At 43.3% G+C, this 17,834-nt stretch overlaps 1 protein-coding gene across 4 annotated transcripts in view; it reads right to left on the bottom strand.

The window, feature by feature from the left end:
* EPHB6 (EPH receptor B6) overlaps window positions 1-11,782 on the bottom strand; it is a 66,737-nt gene extending 54,955 nt beyond the window's left edge. For 3 of the 4 annotated variants that reach the window (XM_018908238.3, XM_009102663.4, XM_018908236.3), the window contains exon 1: window positions 11,126-11,500. The gene's annotated coding sequence lies outside the window, so the exon portion shown is untranslated. Of the gene's footprint in view, window positions 1-11,125; window positions 11,501-11,607 lie in introns of those variants that run through there. The other variant, XM_018908237.3, reaches the window with a different exon arrangement.
* Between the last annotated feature and the right edge of the window lie 6,052 nt (window positions 11,783-17,834).

The following is a 17,834-nucleotide window of genomic DNA, read 5'->3' on the forward strand; positions in this document are numbered from 1 at the left end:
GGCTTCACTGACAATTTTTATAGTGATTTGTGTAGTTTTCAAAGAAACACTGGCAATTATAGTCAAGTTTCTAACATTAACACCGGGAAGCAAAATCCCAGCTCCAGAATATTAACTGCATTATACAATGAAAAATGTGAAGAAATTAATTGTTATTTATGTTATCCATTACTTGCCTCTTCTCTAAATATAACAGGAAACTCTTCCAAAATATAACAGGAATTGAAGTGATACAGAAATTGCTCCCTTTGAATTTTCATACTGTAAATAAAGGAGACTGTGCAAAGAGGGAGAAATGAATTAACAGCTGTCCATCACATTTATCTTCTTTGATGGAAAGAGAAGATGACAACTGTACCCACTGGGCATGGTTTCACTGTCCTGTTATTGATTTTACTCTAATTTCTCAGGATACTTCTCTCAGTACAACTGTGCACAGATCCCTGCACTTTTATCTATGTAGAAATACACATGATGTTATCAACGTCCAAGTATAATTTATCTTTGACAATTATACTTTCATCTGTACAAAAGGAAGACATAAAGCTTCAGGAAAGAAATATGCAATTCACAAACTCTAGGGCACAGCTGCAAACCTTTGTTAAGCGCTGTGTAAGATGTTGTATTTCCAAAATTCTAAGTACAGAATTTTAAGCTTAGAATACTAGACTCAAGTGTCCCTGAAGATCACATTATTAACTTCTAGGTGAAAGTAATCTGTGGGACTAAAAATTCTTTGAAAATTGACATTTCGTTCTCTGATACAACTTAATTTTTAACAAACACCAAAAAATTCACTGAAATTTTATAATAGAAGATGTCTGAAAACAAGAAAAAAATACATCCTATTTCAGCATTTAAAAAGGGAAGGGAAATAACACATTTTCACAAATGGTTATTAAGCAAAGAATGTTTTGCTGTCCTGGTTTTGGCTGGGATAGAGTTAAATTTCTTCTTAGGAGCTGGCACAGAGCTGTGTTTTGGATGGAGAATACTCTTAATAACACAGATGTTTTAGTTGTTGCTAAGTAAAGCTTACTCTAAATCAAGAACTTTTCAATTTCCCATGCTCTGCCAGTGGGGAGATGGACAAGAAACTGGGAGGGAGCATGGCCAGGAAGAGCTGACCCCAACAGGCTGAAGAGATATTCCACACTATGGAACGTCATGCTCAGTCCATAAACAGAGGGGAGGTGGCCTGGATCTGTGGATCACAGGTCAGGGATGTGCTGGGCATCCCTCAATGGGTGGTGAGCGACTGTACCATGTGTCACTTGTGTTTTCTGGGGCTTATGCCTTTCTCCCCCTTTCCTTTCCATCATCATCACCATCAACATCATCATCATCACCATTATTATTGTTTTGATTTTACTCCAATTATTAGACTGTTGTAATTCTTTTTCTCTCAACCTGTGTCTTTCACCTTTTTTCAGTTCTCCTTCCCATCCCACTGGGAAGGGAGGGGTGGGAGGGTAGGGGCTAAGCAAGCAGCTGTGCGCTGCTCAGCTGCCAGCTGGGGTTAAACCACGACAGTGACGTAAAGAGAATGTCCCTAAAATCATCTTCTCATCTACTCAGCAATGCTGATCATGCTTTTTTTTTCAAGTGAAATTAAAGTTATTGTATACCAAGTTCTGTTTGCTGATGGGTGGAAAGTGGTAAAGAAGCCAAGCATAGCGTTTGCAATGGCCAGACAAGCAATGCCACAAATCAGAAAAATAACCTCGACATTTGGTGACCAAGTCTGCAAATGCAACTGCAAATCTGCACAGACAACCCAAACACAGAGCTACACAACAGCCCTAAAGGCATTCTCAGGACATTGGAAAAGAAATCAAGGGCCTGAAGGGTTGAGCAGGAGTAAAAGTGAGAGTGGCTTGCAACACTAAGATATTAATAAGTCTAAGAAAAGAGATGTTTTATACTAACACTCTTTCCCGTTGTAACTTAAGAATATAGCCTTACATGGCATGTCTAGAAATATATGAACCAAGATCCATGCACAAACACTTAAAAGATACAATGGAAGAAAAAAAAAGAACAAGCCAAAAATACTTTTCTTAAACTGTTCATTGTGGACCAGTTGGCAAAATCCTTTAGTAAGGACTAATATTTTCTTCAGCTGCAGTAAAGAACTTCATTTTTTGCAAAAATATGCTTACTGTCTTCATCTCTAATTTTGCTTCTGACTTCACAAGGGTTTTACAGTAAGAAATATTTAGCATAAGCAGAAAATGCATGTTATTCGTATTCACAGAATCCAAGGTTATGTTGTCTATTGGGATATAGTGGCAGCACTGACAGCTGGTTAAAAGATAATGTTCCTCTTCTATGGGAATTCCCATCATTTTGAAATTGCCTTTCATTCCATGGGAGAAACTGTCATTTCAAAACAGATTACAGAAAGGACTAATAATATTAAAGCATCTTAATTTAAGTGCAGCTCTTTTTATTAACCTCCTGTCTGGCTTCAATGAGGCAGCTTGGGTTTTCAGAGAATGTGCTTCATAATTTAAGGGTTAATTAAAACTACTTTTTTCCATTTTAATCAGTTTCACAGCCTTGGGCTGTCATAGAGCTTGGTTCACAAATTGTTGGCTTCATGCATTTGCAGATAGAGGCTACTTTTAAAACTATTTAATTACTAGCATTATTTATCATCACTGTTTTTATTCCTGTTAAGAGAAGCAAGAATGCTTCTTTCAAGGCAGAAAAGCACTGAAGCACGATCACTTTACTGACTTTTTCACTGCTTTGACCTTGCTGTCCAAACCTACTCTCCTGCCTTCACTCCATGCAGATGATTACCAGGTAGCTCCCATCTAGGTATAACCCCACAGAATTACAAATACTAGTTTTTGAGTTCATAAGGTTGCCCCAACAGAGGGCTGTAACATAACATATTCCTCAAATGGCAGTGAGAATAAAAAATTATATTCAGTCAAGCTGATTCCCTTATGTTTTGCTGACTGCACCAACAGGCTGTACACAAGCTTTAGCTCCAGCACGTAAATTAGAGCGTTTGATGTGGAAATATATGCACAAAACTAGGAAGCTATGAGGGAGGGAGAAAATGGCTCAGAGAAGAGCTCTGCAACACAGCCTTCATTCTTTTAAGACCACTGTTTGCCAAGATGGGAATTCTGTCTGTTCTACCATTAGTCTGAGTCTCACATTCATGTTAGGTATTAAAACATCACAAAACAACCGTGCACTGCACTGGTCATACTCTGAGAGGTGCACAACAACACTTACTACAGTCTACAGCCATTTTTTGCAGGAGGTGTTACTTGACTGTGCAGTAACAGGCAATGAGGGAGCTACCTTGGCAGCAATCTCTCAAGAACACAGAGAAAAGAACTATGAGACCTCAAACAAAGGCAAGAAAATAGATAGTTTCTCCAGTTTTGCCGTCTTCAGTTCCAGTCTTGAAATCCATAATATTCATTCAGATTCACGTGTCTTTCCCCTTAGTGCCTTGGTCTCACTGCTAAAATGACTGAACTGAGCAACAAGAACAGACATCACAGAAATTCTGTTGGACTTCAGAAACATCTCACTTGGTCTTTCACACTAAGTTCCTTTTAACTTTTGTCAACATCTAGATGTTTATTTAGAGAAAAACACTAATGATTCATGCTGATTCAAGGCTTCAACCAGGTTTTCACTTTGATTTTGGGAATCAGGTTGCCCAAAACTGGATCTCATCTATGAGACAATCAAGAGGGAATTGTAGCAGAAACAGTAGCTTGAAGAAAAGAAGTCAGATGAAGGCTGCAAAGAAGAGGTGATCTGAATGGCAATGACTGCTTGAAACAATTACCCGAGTTCAGTGAAGCATCAGAAAGAGCCCATGTGTAGCAAAAGTGGGTTAGAGAGCTCCACCAAAAATTTGAACTTGCCACTGGCAGAGCCTGAAGAGCAGCCAATTTTGTTCTCAGGTCCTTCCCTCCTCCTCCATCCTGCATTTCCAGTTCGATGTTTCCACCCTCAGGAAATGGGAACATTATGTGCCACTAATACTTCAGCAGAACAGAAATAGTCTTAAGAGGAAAAGGGAAGGCCAAGCAGGTTACGGTAGAAAGATATTTCAGGCTCACAGCATCTCTTTCTAATGCATGTTTGTATTATTTTTCGTGCCAGAGATGAAAGCAACAACACATAATTCTCAGAGTTCATCCTGCCTCCTCAGTGTCTCAAAGGCTTATTTATATTTCAGTGTGGATGCTGGGGCTCACTGCTCTTGTTACATCCACGTCCAACCTCAAAACCAAAGGATTACATTTAAAACGGAGTGAGTACAATACACCACTTCCTTTCCTTGGATATCAACCAGTCTTGTCCTAACAGAGCAGATCCAAGGTACACATTCTGTCAGGAAGGTAGTCCCTCCCCCAGCTGTTGGTAAGACTATAATAAGGGGGATGAGCACTTTTATTTAGACAACATCTGGCCTACAGTCCTATGTCAACTGCAGGATTTTTGTCAATGTATTTCTTTAAGCTTCCCTATGCATATTTTTAAATGTCATTAGCAATAAGGCTTCCATGACTTTCTACAATCTATGTGGGGTTTTGCTGGAAGAAACCACACCTTAGTACTGAACCCAAACTACTTTGGGCAATTTGAGCCAGCCCTTTTCCTTTGGCCAGCACATTGCCTAAAATCCTATCAATAGTCTTTTAGGTACTCTAGCTATTCCAGAGCAAACTCTTTTCACTCATCAGTGAGCTAGTGCTTTTTAATAGCGTTTTAAAAATTCCCTGTAGTCACCTAATCCCTTCTGTTGCTCTTCACTGAGCTCCCAGTTCATCAGTGCTGCGGCACAGAAGTTCACGCAGTCAAACACAAATAGTCTCTGTGCATTTGCATTAGTGCCATAAAGTCAGGGACTGTCCAATTTCAACACCAAGGGTTCAGAGGCACAAAAGGAAAAAAGGAGAAAATGCCAGACTGATATGCTATGATCTGGGTGGAAGAGGGGAAGGCTAAGCCTTTAAAAAAATCATCTAAAAACTAATTTTAAAAGAACTTTCTAGGGATTTAGGGCAAGTTCCCCTTTCCACTCTGATTTCCATATACACAACTCTTTTCAACACTGGCCTGGTACAGTGGCCTGGTACAGACTATCAGCCAAGAGAAGCAGGAAATATTCAATTCAATGGACTCTATTCTGATCCTTTCAATCAGGACTGTCCAGTTAATTTATAAAACAGAGTAAGATCTGTTTTAGCTTAATTCTTTTAAGGAATTTAACATTTTTGATTTTACTCTGTTTTCAAAGACAGATTTGCTTCTTCACACTCTCACTTTTTGTTTAACCCATTAAACAATAATCAAAAGAAGCTATTTAGGAGACAATTTTTTAATCTATTCTTCTCACGTAACAGCGATGTAGTCACTAATTTGATTTCACAGAATCACAGAATGATTTGGGTTGGAGGGCACCTTAAAGACCATTAAATTCTGTCTCCCTGCCATGGGCAGGGACACCTTCCACTAGACCAGGTTGCTCCAAGCCCCATCCAGCCTGGCCTTGAACACTTCCAGGGATGGGGCATCCACAGCTTCGCCAGGCAACCTGTTCCAGTGCCTCACCACTCTCTGAGTAAAGAATTCCTTCCTCTACACCAACCCTTCAAGTCTGAAGTCTCCCAGATATTGTACTGCTTACAGGTCCTTGCCAAAAGTCCCTCTCCAGCTCTCTTACATCCCCTTTAGGTACTGGAAGGTCACAATAATGTCACTCCAGAGTCTTCCCCAGTCTGAACAATCCCAGCTCTCTGAGCTTGTCTACAGGACAGGTGCTTCACCCCTCTTCACCCTGGCCTTTTCTGGCCCTCCATCTTCTGCCTGAAGATGTCCTTAGTTCTTCCAAGAACCTGCAGTTCTCTGAGACCATCCAGAGCCACTTCTAATTCGAGAGTGGTAAAATCATCCATGAGAAACACACAACCATCAGCACCACTCTTGCAGTCTGAGTTAAGAGGACTTCAGACTGAAACAAGGAGCACAAGTCATGCATCATTCCCATTACGTTATTTCACCAAATGTCTTTCTGGTGCTCAGCCTGGGGCCCCAAGCAAAAGGGTAGCTACAGTAAGGCTCAAAATGAAGACTAATTACTCTTCAGCATCTGACTCCACATACATGTCCCAGCAGAACAAGGCACGTGCAAACTAAGAAAATTCCCTCTGTCAAAGCCTCTACCTATCCCCTAGATTTTAAAAGACTAGTGATTTACACTCAAGTTGCCAGAATTTGTTCTCACATCACATGAGAACATTTTCATGTACTTCTAACATGGTTAGATACTGGAAGAGGAGAAGATCACTAAGATCCTCTCTGCACTAGCAAGGAAACAAACATTCCTCAACACTATCAGCACTATTCCATTCCTGATACCATAGTGATGGCAGTGCTAACTGCTGATATGGTAGCCCCTTTATGGACAACACATGCACCAAATGGAATTAGTAAACTCACTGAAAAGTGAAAATGTCAGTACATATTTGCATCCCCATTGCTGCTGGCACCAGCTGAAAGCCTACTGACATTAGGAAGGGAAGGGACCATCTGGGAGACAACTGCAGGCATGCATCCCAATCCAGCTGCGCTTCCAGCAGCTTCTTCCTGGCTCAAACCCAAGAAGGAGTAATTTCCAACATCTTCCTGGTGCAGAAAGCATTCCAGATTCTGTGTACTGGAATGAAATCAATCCTAGCTGTGAGTGAAACCTAACATTTGGAAATTCAAACAGTCTTATAAACAGCCTAGTCTGAATTTCCAAATGAAAATTATTCAAGACCTGCCCAGAAGGATCTGTAATATTGTCCCTCTTGTGGCATCCCACTCTCTTCTTTGAGAATAGTTAAGAAGATAAGAGAGTTCTGCCAAGGAACCATGCTTCCATTTGCAGACATCCCCAGGATCTGAGAGAACCTGTGGTAAGCCTGATGCTAAAGGCTTCCACACAGGCGTCTGTATCCTACACACTGCCTCTGAAGTGGTCAGCTGGGCCAAACAGATTCATATCATGTGAGTGTTTTGCAGTAAGTGGGAGAGAGATCAGGTCATTTAGGGAGCTTTGAAAGCTTTACAGTAACTTGGAGAAACATCAGTATGCTAAAACAGAAATATCTTACAAAGAGTCAGTAGTTCTCAGTCTTTAGCTTCTAGGGTTTAATTACATGATTTAGACACATTGGATATTTTCCAGAGACATGGCACAAAGCAAAAAACTGTACTTGGAAACTGCAGAATCAGCAGAGGAATCATTTACTTGGCAAGCTTAAGGAGACAGGGGTAAAAAAAAAAAAAAAGCCTGTCTGAAAACGAAGTCATGTATGTTTCAATGTGCAGGTCTGGGCTGGCGAGAATTTCCATCCTAAGGTGAATCAAGAGCTTAGGATTCAGCTTTCACATGTAAGACTGCAGTTTTCAGGCTGGAGAGGCTGTGTTCTTACAGTACCCAGCATCTCCTCTGCTGCCAGGACAGCCCTTTTTCCTGCTCCTTGCCGGCAGCTGTGCGCACACAGGGGCATGCGCACACGCGCGTGCACACGGGCGTGGGGGTGTGCATGTGAAACGTCTGAACAAAAATCTTCTTGACAAGCAGGCCTGAGTAGCAGAATGCACAGGGGCCTCTGGAGGCACGGAAAATTGAAACCAGTGACTAGAAGAGCTTTTCTCAGAAGTGGTCTCAAGAACAACGTTCAAGTAGGACCTCTGCGACAGAAGCATCAGCTTGCTCCATGGTGACTTTTTAAGAGGCAAGACAGCGACTTCAGTATAAAATAAGGTGCTAGGATCTCCAAAAAGTCCATACATTTTAACTGTATTTTTAAAAACACAACATCTATTAACAGTACACTTCTGATAAAATTCTGTTTCTGGTGGCAGAGAAGTATTTCTTGAAAGCACAACAGAGTGCCTCTGAGAAGGAAGTACTAGAGTAGTTCTTTGTTAAGTTTAAAACTCCTTGTATAAATCAAGTGTGAGAAGAGTGACAACGTGAAATGGCTTTTTCTTACTCAGACTTGCTGCTCCCATGTTTGACTGCTGTGGCTGACACGAGCAATTAAGGAGCTTTTATCCTTTTGGGGGTCTGCTTACCTAGCAGCACTGGAGAAAAAGTGTTAGTTTGCTGTTGTGCAACATCTACAGAATTATTTACAAAATACACCTGTGTTACACTTGTGTACACCCCTGAAGCCCATGACACTTCATGGCTGCCTAAGAGCAAACATGGAGAGAAGAGTGATATCCACCCCAAGATTTATCAGGTAGTAGCTGAAGTATAATAAGGTCATAATGAGTTGGGAAACTGCTGAATGTGTGCAGTCAGTAGCTGGAAGAAATACCTTACCTGTATTTCTGTAAGATGATACAAAACTTGCTAACAAAATCAAAATCAACAGCAACATATAACTGTAATATAATATTAAATCAGGTTTAAGGAAAAAAAAAACCCAACAGCAAACAAGATTAAATAATGACAGTATTATAGGGGCTCATCAGTTTCCCCCTAAACCTTTAGTCAGCTTTTCACAGAAATAAGTCATTGAGCTTTTTGAAAAAAAAATCCTCACATGTTTATGACCAAAACCAGACAATCTGGAATATTCTTTATAAATACTTCTTAATGACAGCACCATTTTTAGAAGACACTGCCCTCTTGTTTGGTGGCTAAATAACATTATAAAGCTCTAGCTTGACCACCAATTTGTACTTCTTCCACCTTCTATTGTTTATGTGTGCAGTAAACATATGCAGTATGGCCACAGAATTAAAAATATATTGTGCAACCTTAAGTGTGCTCCAAAAGCACCCTGTACTAATCTGCAGGGACTTCAGGTTAACCCTCTGCACAGGGACTGCTGATGGACAGTGAAATACAAGGAAACTAAGGTTTTAGGGAGAGCAGATCTGGAGACAGGAGCATTCCTGAACCAGAGGAAAAGCATGCATAAATCTTCTGACAATCCAGGGAAGGAAAGCTGGCCAAAAACCAAAACTGTCTTAATTGGAGGCACATGAGATAAGGGGTGGGGGGGGGAATACACTCATCTCTTACAGGATTCTCTGCATATGGCACATGCAGTATCAGAGGGGAGAAGGGGAAGCCATCTGCACCTGGACACAAAGAGGGATGCACACATGAATCCCTACAGGCATAAGGGAGACAATTCTCAATGGGCTAAGGGATCAGCTCCCTTGTCAGACACATCTGCTGGCGGCCTATGGGAGCATGCTGGATAATAAGCAGCTGTCTCCTTGGAGCCACCAGCTGCCTTCCCCCCAAAAAGGATTTACACTGTGCCATTGGTCAGCCTCCAAGCAAAATACAGGAGGCAAAGACAGTAGCAGCCTTGGGCAAAAGAAAAAAGAATTAGACATCTCCTCCCCAAACCCCTCCAAAATGTCTCTATAACCTAAGCTGTTCATGCAACAGATAACACCTTGGAAGAGCTGAGAACTTCAGAACAATGCAAGAAAACATGACTTTCTGTGGGGTTTCAGCGATTAAATTAGAAAGAGATACAATCCTACTTCATACAATATCCAGTGTCCCAAAGTGATGCTTTTTCCAAAAATCAAAACGCATGGCCATGCAAATAATTCTGAGCAGCTCAGTGCAAGAATGTCAAATAGAAGAGAACTCAGAAGACAAGAAAAAATGTTTAGTGGCTAGAAGGGCACACAAGTCAAGGAATTTAAAACTGCACATGCATAACTTGGCTAAGAGAGCATACATGCAAAAGGCAGTAAAGGAAAGGATGCAATTAAGCGCACTAATCTGAAGTTTGCCAATACATTAGCAAAGTAAACTGAAGTAGTGCAAGGTGTTGAATTTAGGGAATGAACTTCTAGAGAAAAACAGTATTTTCTTCTGCAATGAGATGGGGTGAGAAGGATTATTAGATTGTGGACTATCTTTTCCTTTCCTTCTCCCAAAGGAACATCAGCATTGGAATTATTTCAAACTGGGAATGACGAAATACCTAAAAGTAACCAATAAATCCTGTATTAATGGCTTAGGGCAGGTGGATCAGCTGTGACTAAACATGAGGTGCACCCACACCCAGTTCCATGTTTTGGATTAGAACCTATAAAACAATGAAAAAGGAAGCCTCCTCCTTCATTGCAGCTGAGGCTACAGATTTGTCTCTGTAACAGACGTGTCTGGTGGCAGCTAATTCTCCTTCACTTTGTTGTTTCCATTTGCCCTCTCACTCTACTTCATCATTAATCTGCATGACTTGGTATCACTGCTAGTGAAGGATGCCCCTTGGGAGATCTGCTTCCCCATCTTCACTCTCAGATTTCTGGAACTTGTAGGAAAGGCAGGTGATACTCACTCTCCTTCCCAGCTAAATGAGTGTGGTAATAGAAAGAGAAACTTCAGAGTAAGTGAAATCATCTCAGTGGATCCCACAAAAGGCAAAATTAAAATTACCCATCACAACAGCCCCTCCCACATTCTCAGATTTATTTAGCTTGAGTAGTAGTAACTTGCATCATCTCCTTGAAAAATAGCCTAACACGGCTTTTCTCTGCCACAAGCACTCATACAGCCATCTGTCCCCCACGAGAGCGCTGAGCAACCCCTACCCACAGACAAGGACACACAGCCTCCCTTGTGTCGTTCCACGAGGATCGGGACCCCACACCAGCATCCATCAAGCCCCAGAGACTTCAAAGGCAGCATTTCCCTATGGCTCTCCAGGGGGCTAGAGAGAGGGGAAGCACCACTCGTGGGAGCAGACCAAAGGCACCGAGGCCGTGTGGAAGGGCTCTGGGGGCGATGGCATCCTCCGTGAGCGGAGAGGCCGTGACCCGATTCCCCACATCTGTCCCCCCCGTGCCCACGGCCGGCACCTGACAGCAGACATGCGCTCGGGGGAGGGTCCCGGTAACGCTGCCTTTGAACAGCACACGCCGCGAAAGGAGGAAAAAAGAACGTCGCCTGAGGAGTTTTAACCCCTTTCGAAGTAGTCTTCGTTTGTTCTGTGCCCCCTCCCCCGGATGGCAGAGACCCGCGGGCACCCGCCACCACGTCCCGCTCGCTCCGAGCGCTCCGGCCGGACTCACAATGCCAGTCCGCGCCCGCCCGCCACGGTACCTTGTGCAGGACTCCAGCAACACCCCCTCCACTTCCCAGCATTACTCGAGCAGTGTTCGCAGGAGCCCTTCCCGCTAGAGCCGTGCCGCCCGGCCTCCCGGCATCAGAAAAGTTGGACAAAGACCATTTTCACCGCGCGAGTTGCACCATCCCGGCGGGCCAGCGCCAGCTCCCTCTCGCTCCGCGCCCAACGCCGCTTTGTCCCCCGGCCCCGGGCACAGCCTCTGGCCTCGCTCGACGTCTTTCAACAAGTCGGATGCTTGGGAGCAGTGCCGATCTTTGCGCTCCCCTCCAGGCCCTTCACTGGGAATGTCTTCTCCCCGCCCAGGTTCCCCCTCCTGCAGGAGCCTCTCTTTCTCTCGCTTCCCAGGATCTGCCTGGTCCCTTTCTCCGGGCTCCTCTCTCTCTCTCGCTTTCTCTCCCCCCTCCCTCCCTCCCTTCCTCGCCGTGCCCCTCCTCCATTCTCTCTCCGCCCCCCCGACCTGCTTTCCTTCGCAGAAGCCCAGCGACGGCAAATGGGGGTGGGGGCGCTGCGAGATCCCGCACTCCGAGGCGGCTGCAGCCACTCCTGTCACTTCCGCGGCCATCGCCATCCTGTGTGCCGCGCGCCCCGCCGGCTCCCCCGGCCGCCGCCTGCCTCCCCTCGGAGCCGCTCCGCTGGGCGGGTCGCTGGGCGGCACCGACTTCCCTCCGCGATCCCAGGCTGTGCTGCCGAACCCCTCCCGCTTCCCGCAGCCAGCCTCTTCCCCACTCTTGGAAAATCGCCCCCTCTTCAGAGGGGGATTTTCCAATAGGGTCTTCCCTCACCGCCTGCTCTTCGGGGATCCCGAGCGTGGCCGCAGCTGTGCCTGTTCCAACCCAACATCTGGCCGAGCCCCTGCCCCAGCCCCTACCCCTGTCAAGTTCAGGTCAGGAAGGACGGTGTGGCTGCACAAGTCTGATCCTTGGTCAGTCTCTCTTGATATTGTTGAAATCCCTGTTACTGTGTGCCATCTCCTGTTGGTCTGTATGACCCAGCCTCAAGTTCTTGCATCTGTGCTTACTTGTACTCCACCTCCAATGCCTCTACTCAGCCCTAAAGAGGCTCCTCTGGAGTGCAGTGTCCAGTTCTGGGCTCCTCATTAAAGAGAGACATGGAGCTCCTGGAGCCTGTCCAGCAGAGGGGAATGAGGATGATTTAGAGACTGGGGCATCTCTCTTGTGTGGAAAGGCTGAGGGAGCTGGGCCTGTTCAGCCTTTAGAAGAGATGTCTGAGAGGGGGCTCGTCAATGTCTATAAACACCTGCAGGGAAGGTGTGGAGGGTGGATCCAGGCTCTTCTCAGTGGTGCCAGCCACTAGGACATGGGGCAGAAACTGATGGACAGGAAGTTCCAGCTGAGGATGAGGAAGAACTTCTTTACTGTGCAGGTGACTGAGCACTGGGACAGATTTCCCAGAGAGGTTATGGAGTCTCCCTCACTGGAGATATTCCAGAACCATCTGGACACAATCCTGTGCCATGTGCTCTGGGATGATCCTGTTTGAACAGGGAGGTTGAAGCTGATGATCCTTCCTGTGATCCCTTCCAACCTGACCCATGCTATGATTCTGTGAAATGTCACAGAGGCAAGGCGCTTCCTTGATTCTAGGTACTGACAAAACTCAATCATGTGGGTGAATCAAACAGGGTTTCTCAGTTCTTCCAAAAGAGAACCTCACCTTCCAATGTGGAAACAAAGGACTGAGAGCATCTTTATTGAAGAATCTTTCTGAATGTCTCCTGTTTCCTGCTAGTGCAAGAACAAGAGTCTACCTACTCATTCTGCAAATGTCACTGGGCTGCATACAGAGAAATGCCAGTGGATGAGGCATACAGCAGTACCCTCTGTTCATTCCTACTATTCAGTGAGTTACACAGCTGAGTGGCAGAAAATGAGGGAGGGTGCAGTGTACATTAGGACTGGACGGAAAAGATACCAAAACTCAGTGCCTTACAATTCATAAATGTTTCTGTGATAACACAGAGCAGAATTTTGGGCTTCTGTTCCCAAAGTAACTCCCTTTGGTTTGAAGTATGAGCTTCACAACACACTCAATAGAAAGTGCCCACGATTCCCTTCCACGTAAGACACTGGTACACATACAAAAGGAAAAAGCACATTCAGTAAAGTTCTGATTAAAAGAAGTACCATCAGCAGACAGTGACACATCTCAGTGTTCAAAAAGCTAGGGCTGGTTTCCACCGAGCGCAGCCTTTTCTAGCAGTTCTGTATATATGCAGAGTAACACAAATACCTACTTCTTCCCAGACAGCATAGTTTCTTTCTTAATCCTCTCTGTGGGGGTTTCTAGACACCAATTACAACAGACCTCTTTCCTTCCAACTTCCCTCCCTCTCCCTCCCCCCATCCGATTCTAAAAGAAATTCACTTCAGGAGAAATTGCAGGTATTCCCTCCTCCTGAAATCTGGTCCTTACTAGCTGGGTAGTAAATCTTTGCACATATGTTTTTCTTTCTTCCTCATTTTACTACTATGAGGAGCATCTGGCCCCTAGAAAGGAGCAGTGGGACTGTACCATTGCACCGGGGTCGGGAAAGAGGTTAACTAGCTGCTTTGTTCAATAGCTGCAGAAACACTTCCTCCCCTTTATGGTAACGGAATATTCCCCCCAAAACCTCCTCCTCCTCCTCCTTCTTTTGGAATGAAAGCCAAGCATGAGCGAACTGCTACGCTGAATGGGGAAGTCTGAGAAAAGTTCCTGTGCACGCGTGCACATGCAACATCCAAACCCTCTTTAAAACTTCACCTGGAGAAAGGATGGCTGACAGTCAGTCTTTTATGAGGGATTTATTTTTAAGTCAGCATTTAAATGGTTTTTGTCCAGTGCTGCAGCATTTTGAAATGCTGCAGAATTTGTATGTTTAAGAAAAAAATTCCAGTTTCTGAAATCTTCCCTCTGCTAGGCAAATTAATGCACCCTACCAGAGAAACCTCAGCCCTCTCAATATATAAACAACCACAGCGGACATGACAGAAACAGACAAGAAAGAAAAAGCTCTCAGTCCCAACTACCACACATGGATTGGATTCGCAGGAGAATCTTAATTGTGCCAAAACCAGCATATCTCATGCAGCAGTGTGGCTTGCATGATAGAGAGCTGTGATCTCCAAAGAGAGCTACATGCACCCCAAAGGGATAAGCAAGGCAACCCACTGGTGTGCAGGAGGAAAGTAATAGAACTTCAGTAGTACATAATATATAAGTAAGTAAACGTATGTATAAGGGGGGTGTATGCTAAAGCCTTTTACCAAGTGGGATACCTGACCAAGAAAGTTTGGAGACACTGATAAAGGCAATCATGTACTCCAAATTACACAGACAGACATTCATTTTATAGACACGATTCCACACCATAGGGAGTTTCAAATGTCCAGACGTACAAACAGATCTCGTAATATTTAAAGCTGCAGTTATTAAAACAATGGTCAGAGCAGCAAAGCATAATTCATTTATCAAATACTCTCCTCACTGTGTGAAACGTGTTAGGTCTTGAAGAGAAAAGAATTGGAATGTGCAGGGCAGACCACACAAACCAAAGAGAAGAAAACCACCCATGAGAGAATAGCTGAGGAGGATAAAAGGGAGGGGTGAGGCTAAGACAAGGGGAATAGAGTTTCAAAGAAAAAGGAGAGGAGAAGGAGGGTAAGAGTAAGAGAGGTGGGAGACAGAGGTAGAGAAAGCAAGATACACACAGAGCAAATATAAAAGACAGACAAGGAAAGAAAGGGATGTGAAGAAGAAAGGGAGGAGCTGGGAACAGCAAATAGAATAGCAGGCAGAGCAAAGAATAAGAAGGGTACTATTTATACATGAGAGAACATGTTTGACAAGCAGTTTTGAAGCAGAACTATTTAGTGGATAAAATCTTGAAGAAGATTTTTTTCAAGGGCAAATTTATCTCTGCAACTGTCTGAAATAGCACATTTTCCTTCACAGATTTCTGAAAAATAATCATACAGATCAGTAAACTAAAACCTTATAATATCCTTCTGGATACCCTATATCCAAAGCCTTGTTGTTTTGTTTGTTGCTGTGCCTGGTGAAGTACAAAGGTATTTTCCCCCTAAGAAAGCCTGGCACAGAAAGAGGAGAAGCTTACAGAAAATTCATAAGAGATAACTGAAGATAATTTGGGGAAGCACAGAAGTGCAAAGGACTGAGGGGCAGCTCAACATGCAATGTGAAAGACCAGACCCTGCACTTTTACAGTCTCCACACTGGCTCTTAGCAACCACCCATACACAATCATGCCTTTTGATTTTTTTTAAATCTTTATCACAAATAATGAGATTTTTTTTATCACCAAGAAGGCTTCTGAGTCTCAGTTCTCCCTTGAAACAAGCAGTGTTCTTCTGCTTACAGACTAGGCTTATTCTCTGCTTTGTTCCTTCTTCGCCATCACTCATTTCTGCTTAGGGCTTTGCTTATGAGCTTTAATGGAAATAAATGCCAGAGAGGAGAAAAACCACAATCTACATTAGCTGACTATTCACCCACCTGTATTTTTAATTATTATTTTCATTAAGTAGATGTATCAGTTGTTATGAAAATTATCTTCCTTGACTTATCAACATAATATTATATCAACCAATCTTTATAGTGTAACAGTGTATTAATTTTGTTAACATATATTATTTCACATTGTACACTGTATTGTCACAAAGTTGTGAAATTTTACTGAAATTAGTATTGTTCCTGCTTAAGTAAAAGAAATGAAAGGGTAACCTAGTCCTGGAGACATGGACTTGGACAAGCAAGATAACAGCATCATCTTAGACCACATCTTGCCAGCATCTTCTGGCATCAGAGAAAGTAATTATAGCAAGACTGAATCCAGGGATGTCTGGATCAACAGATAAGCAGTAAGAATTCTGCAAAAATGCAGGTGCTTTGCAGAGATTTACTGTTATTAATAATCAGTAGTGTGGGTGTAAGTGATTAGTCAAATCATGTATTACCTGAATATTTGAAGGGTATAAGAATGGTGTGTAAAACCACATTCAGGTTGCCCCAATTTGGCTGGGACACCTCATGCACGTGAATTAACATTTGCCCATTGTAATTCTATGCTTTGCATCCTAACCTCTCTCCTCAGTTGGCAAGGGCCAGTTGCAAATTTTCATGAGAGTCTCAAAGGGAAAGAAACAGCTACACTTGTGCCAGTTCACCAGAGCTACAGTCTAAATGTGAGTTTATCTATCCATTTTCCAGCATCCTACCTATGCAACCTGAGTGTTCTAACACACTCATCACACAGAGTGAGTGCCAGCGTTCATCATGCCAACAGCCAGAGGGAAAAACAGTCATTTTTGCTGTGGACCATGATTTGGGGAACTTTAAAAACAGAAGTTTCTGCCTGGGAATCCATGACTGGTTTTACACTAAGCCTTGTTCCTTGCTGGGACTGGACACTATTTAGTCAATTCTTTGCAGACCTGCAATCCAGCTGTGTAAGTTCAATACTGCTACTAGGTTTTACCTGAATGCCCAGACCTTGTAAATTAATTTTTTGCTTACTGGAACATGAGACACTACAGGGTTTCTGAAGCTGCCAAAGGGAGAAAAAGTAAAATTCATGAGCTGTGCAGCCATGGCTGAGGACAGAAATGTGCAGTTAGAGAGATGTATATTTATTTTGTATATATTGTTATTAAAGTCCTATGAATTCCCTAGAAATTATGAATGTATAGGTATATCTTTTAAAAGGGATTGAAGTTGTGAACTTCTACATTTTACAATCTCGTCTGTATTCTACAATGTACCTGAGGCCAGCCCTGTCTATCTGCTGATCTGTGTTGATCCAAGCCTCACTCACTTTCTTTGGATGTGTGCTGTAACCACAGTTCTTGACCAAGCAAGAAGTTTCTAATTTCTCCTTGTGAAAACCAGAAACTACAAGCTCCTTTTGGAATAGTACAGACAAAGCATCACTGTATTTTTTTCAGTATTGTCTGTTTGACTTGGAAGGAAGAACGGCTCAAGTAAACTGCAATTATCCTATTGTTCTGTTGCTTCCATAAGAGTGTTTGGAAATATTCCATACTTTAAGGAGATCTGTGCTAGATTTGGGTGACTGTTGCTCATCTGAAGAATGACTCCAGAAAGCTGCAGAAGAGTCCAAAAAGCTCTTTTTTCAGTCGCATGCTTATGGTCTAGTGGAAAAAATGGACCAACAGTTACATAGATGGAAAGGGAAGTTGCACTTCCTAAGTGCCCTGGGATTTAAGCAAAATCACCCTGCTAAAAAGATCACATAACATACAACTTATTCTTGGAAGCCCAGTAGAAAAATAAGGGCATTAAGTTACTGACATTGAAAGGCAGAGAGGTGAAGGCTTCACGGCCTCAGGAGGCTGAAAGGAATGGAGCTGAGCTTCTCTGAGAGAATGTAAGGTACCCACAGGAGTTTTCTTTTTGGCTGCCAGAGAGAGTGACTGGTGCCACCCTATGTCCAGACCCATCACTGAAGGTCTGTGAGCCTGCCCAAACTTGCAGCGAGGGGTTACATAAATGACTGCCTTTCTCATTTAGCTCTTGGCTGAAAAATGAGTAGGAAAGGAGAACTACAAATTTAGTTGGGAATAAAATTATTCATTTTCTTTCAGAGAGAAAAAGAACGTGGGAAGTGTTAAAACAATTTTGTTTAGCATGAAGCTCCACTTAATG

This window comes from Serinus canaria, chromosome 1 (genome assembly GCF_022539315.1).
Source record: "Serinus canaria isolate serCan28SL12 chromosome 1, serCan2020, whole genome shotgun sequence".
Lineage (NCBI taxonomy): Eukaryota > Metazoa > Chordata > Aves > Passeriformes > Fringillidae > Serinus > Serinus canaria.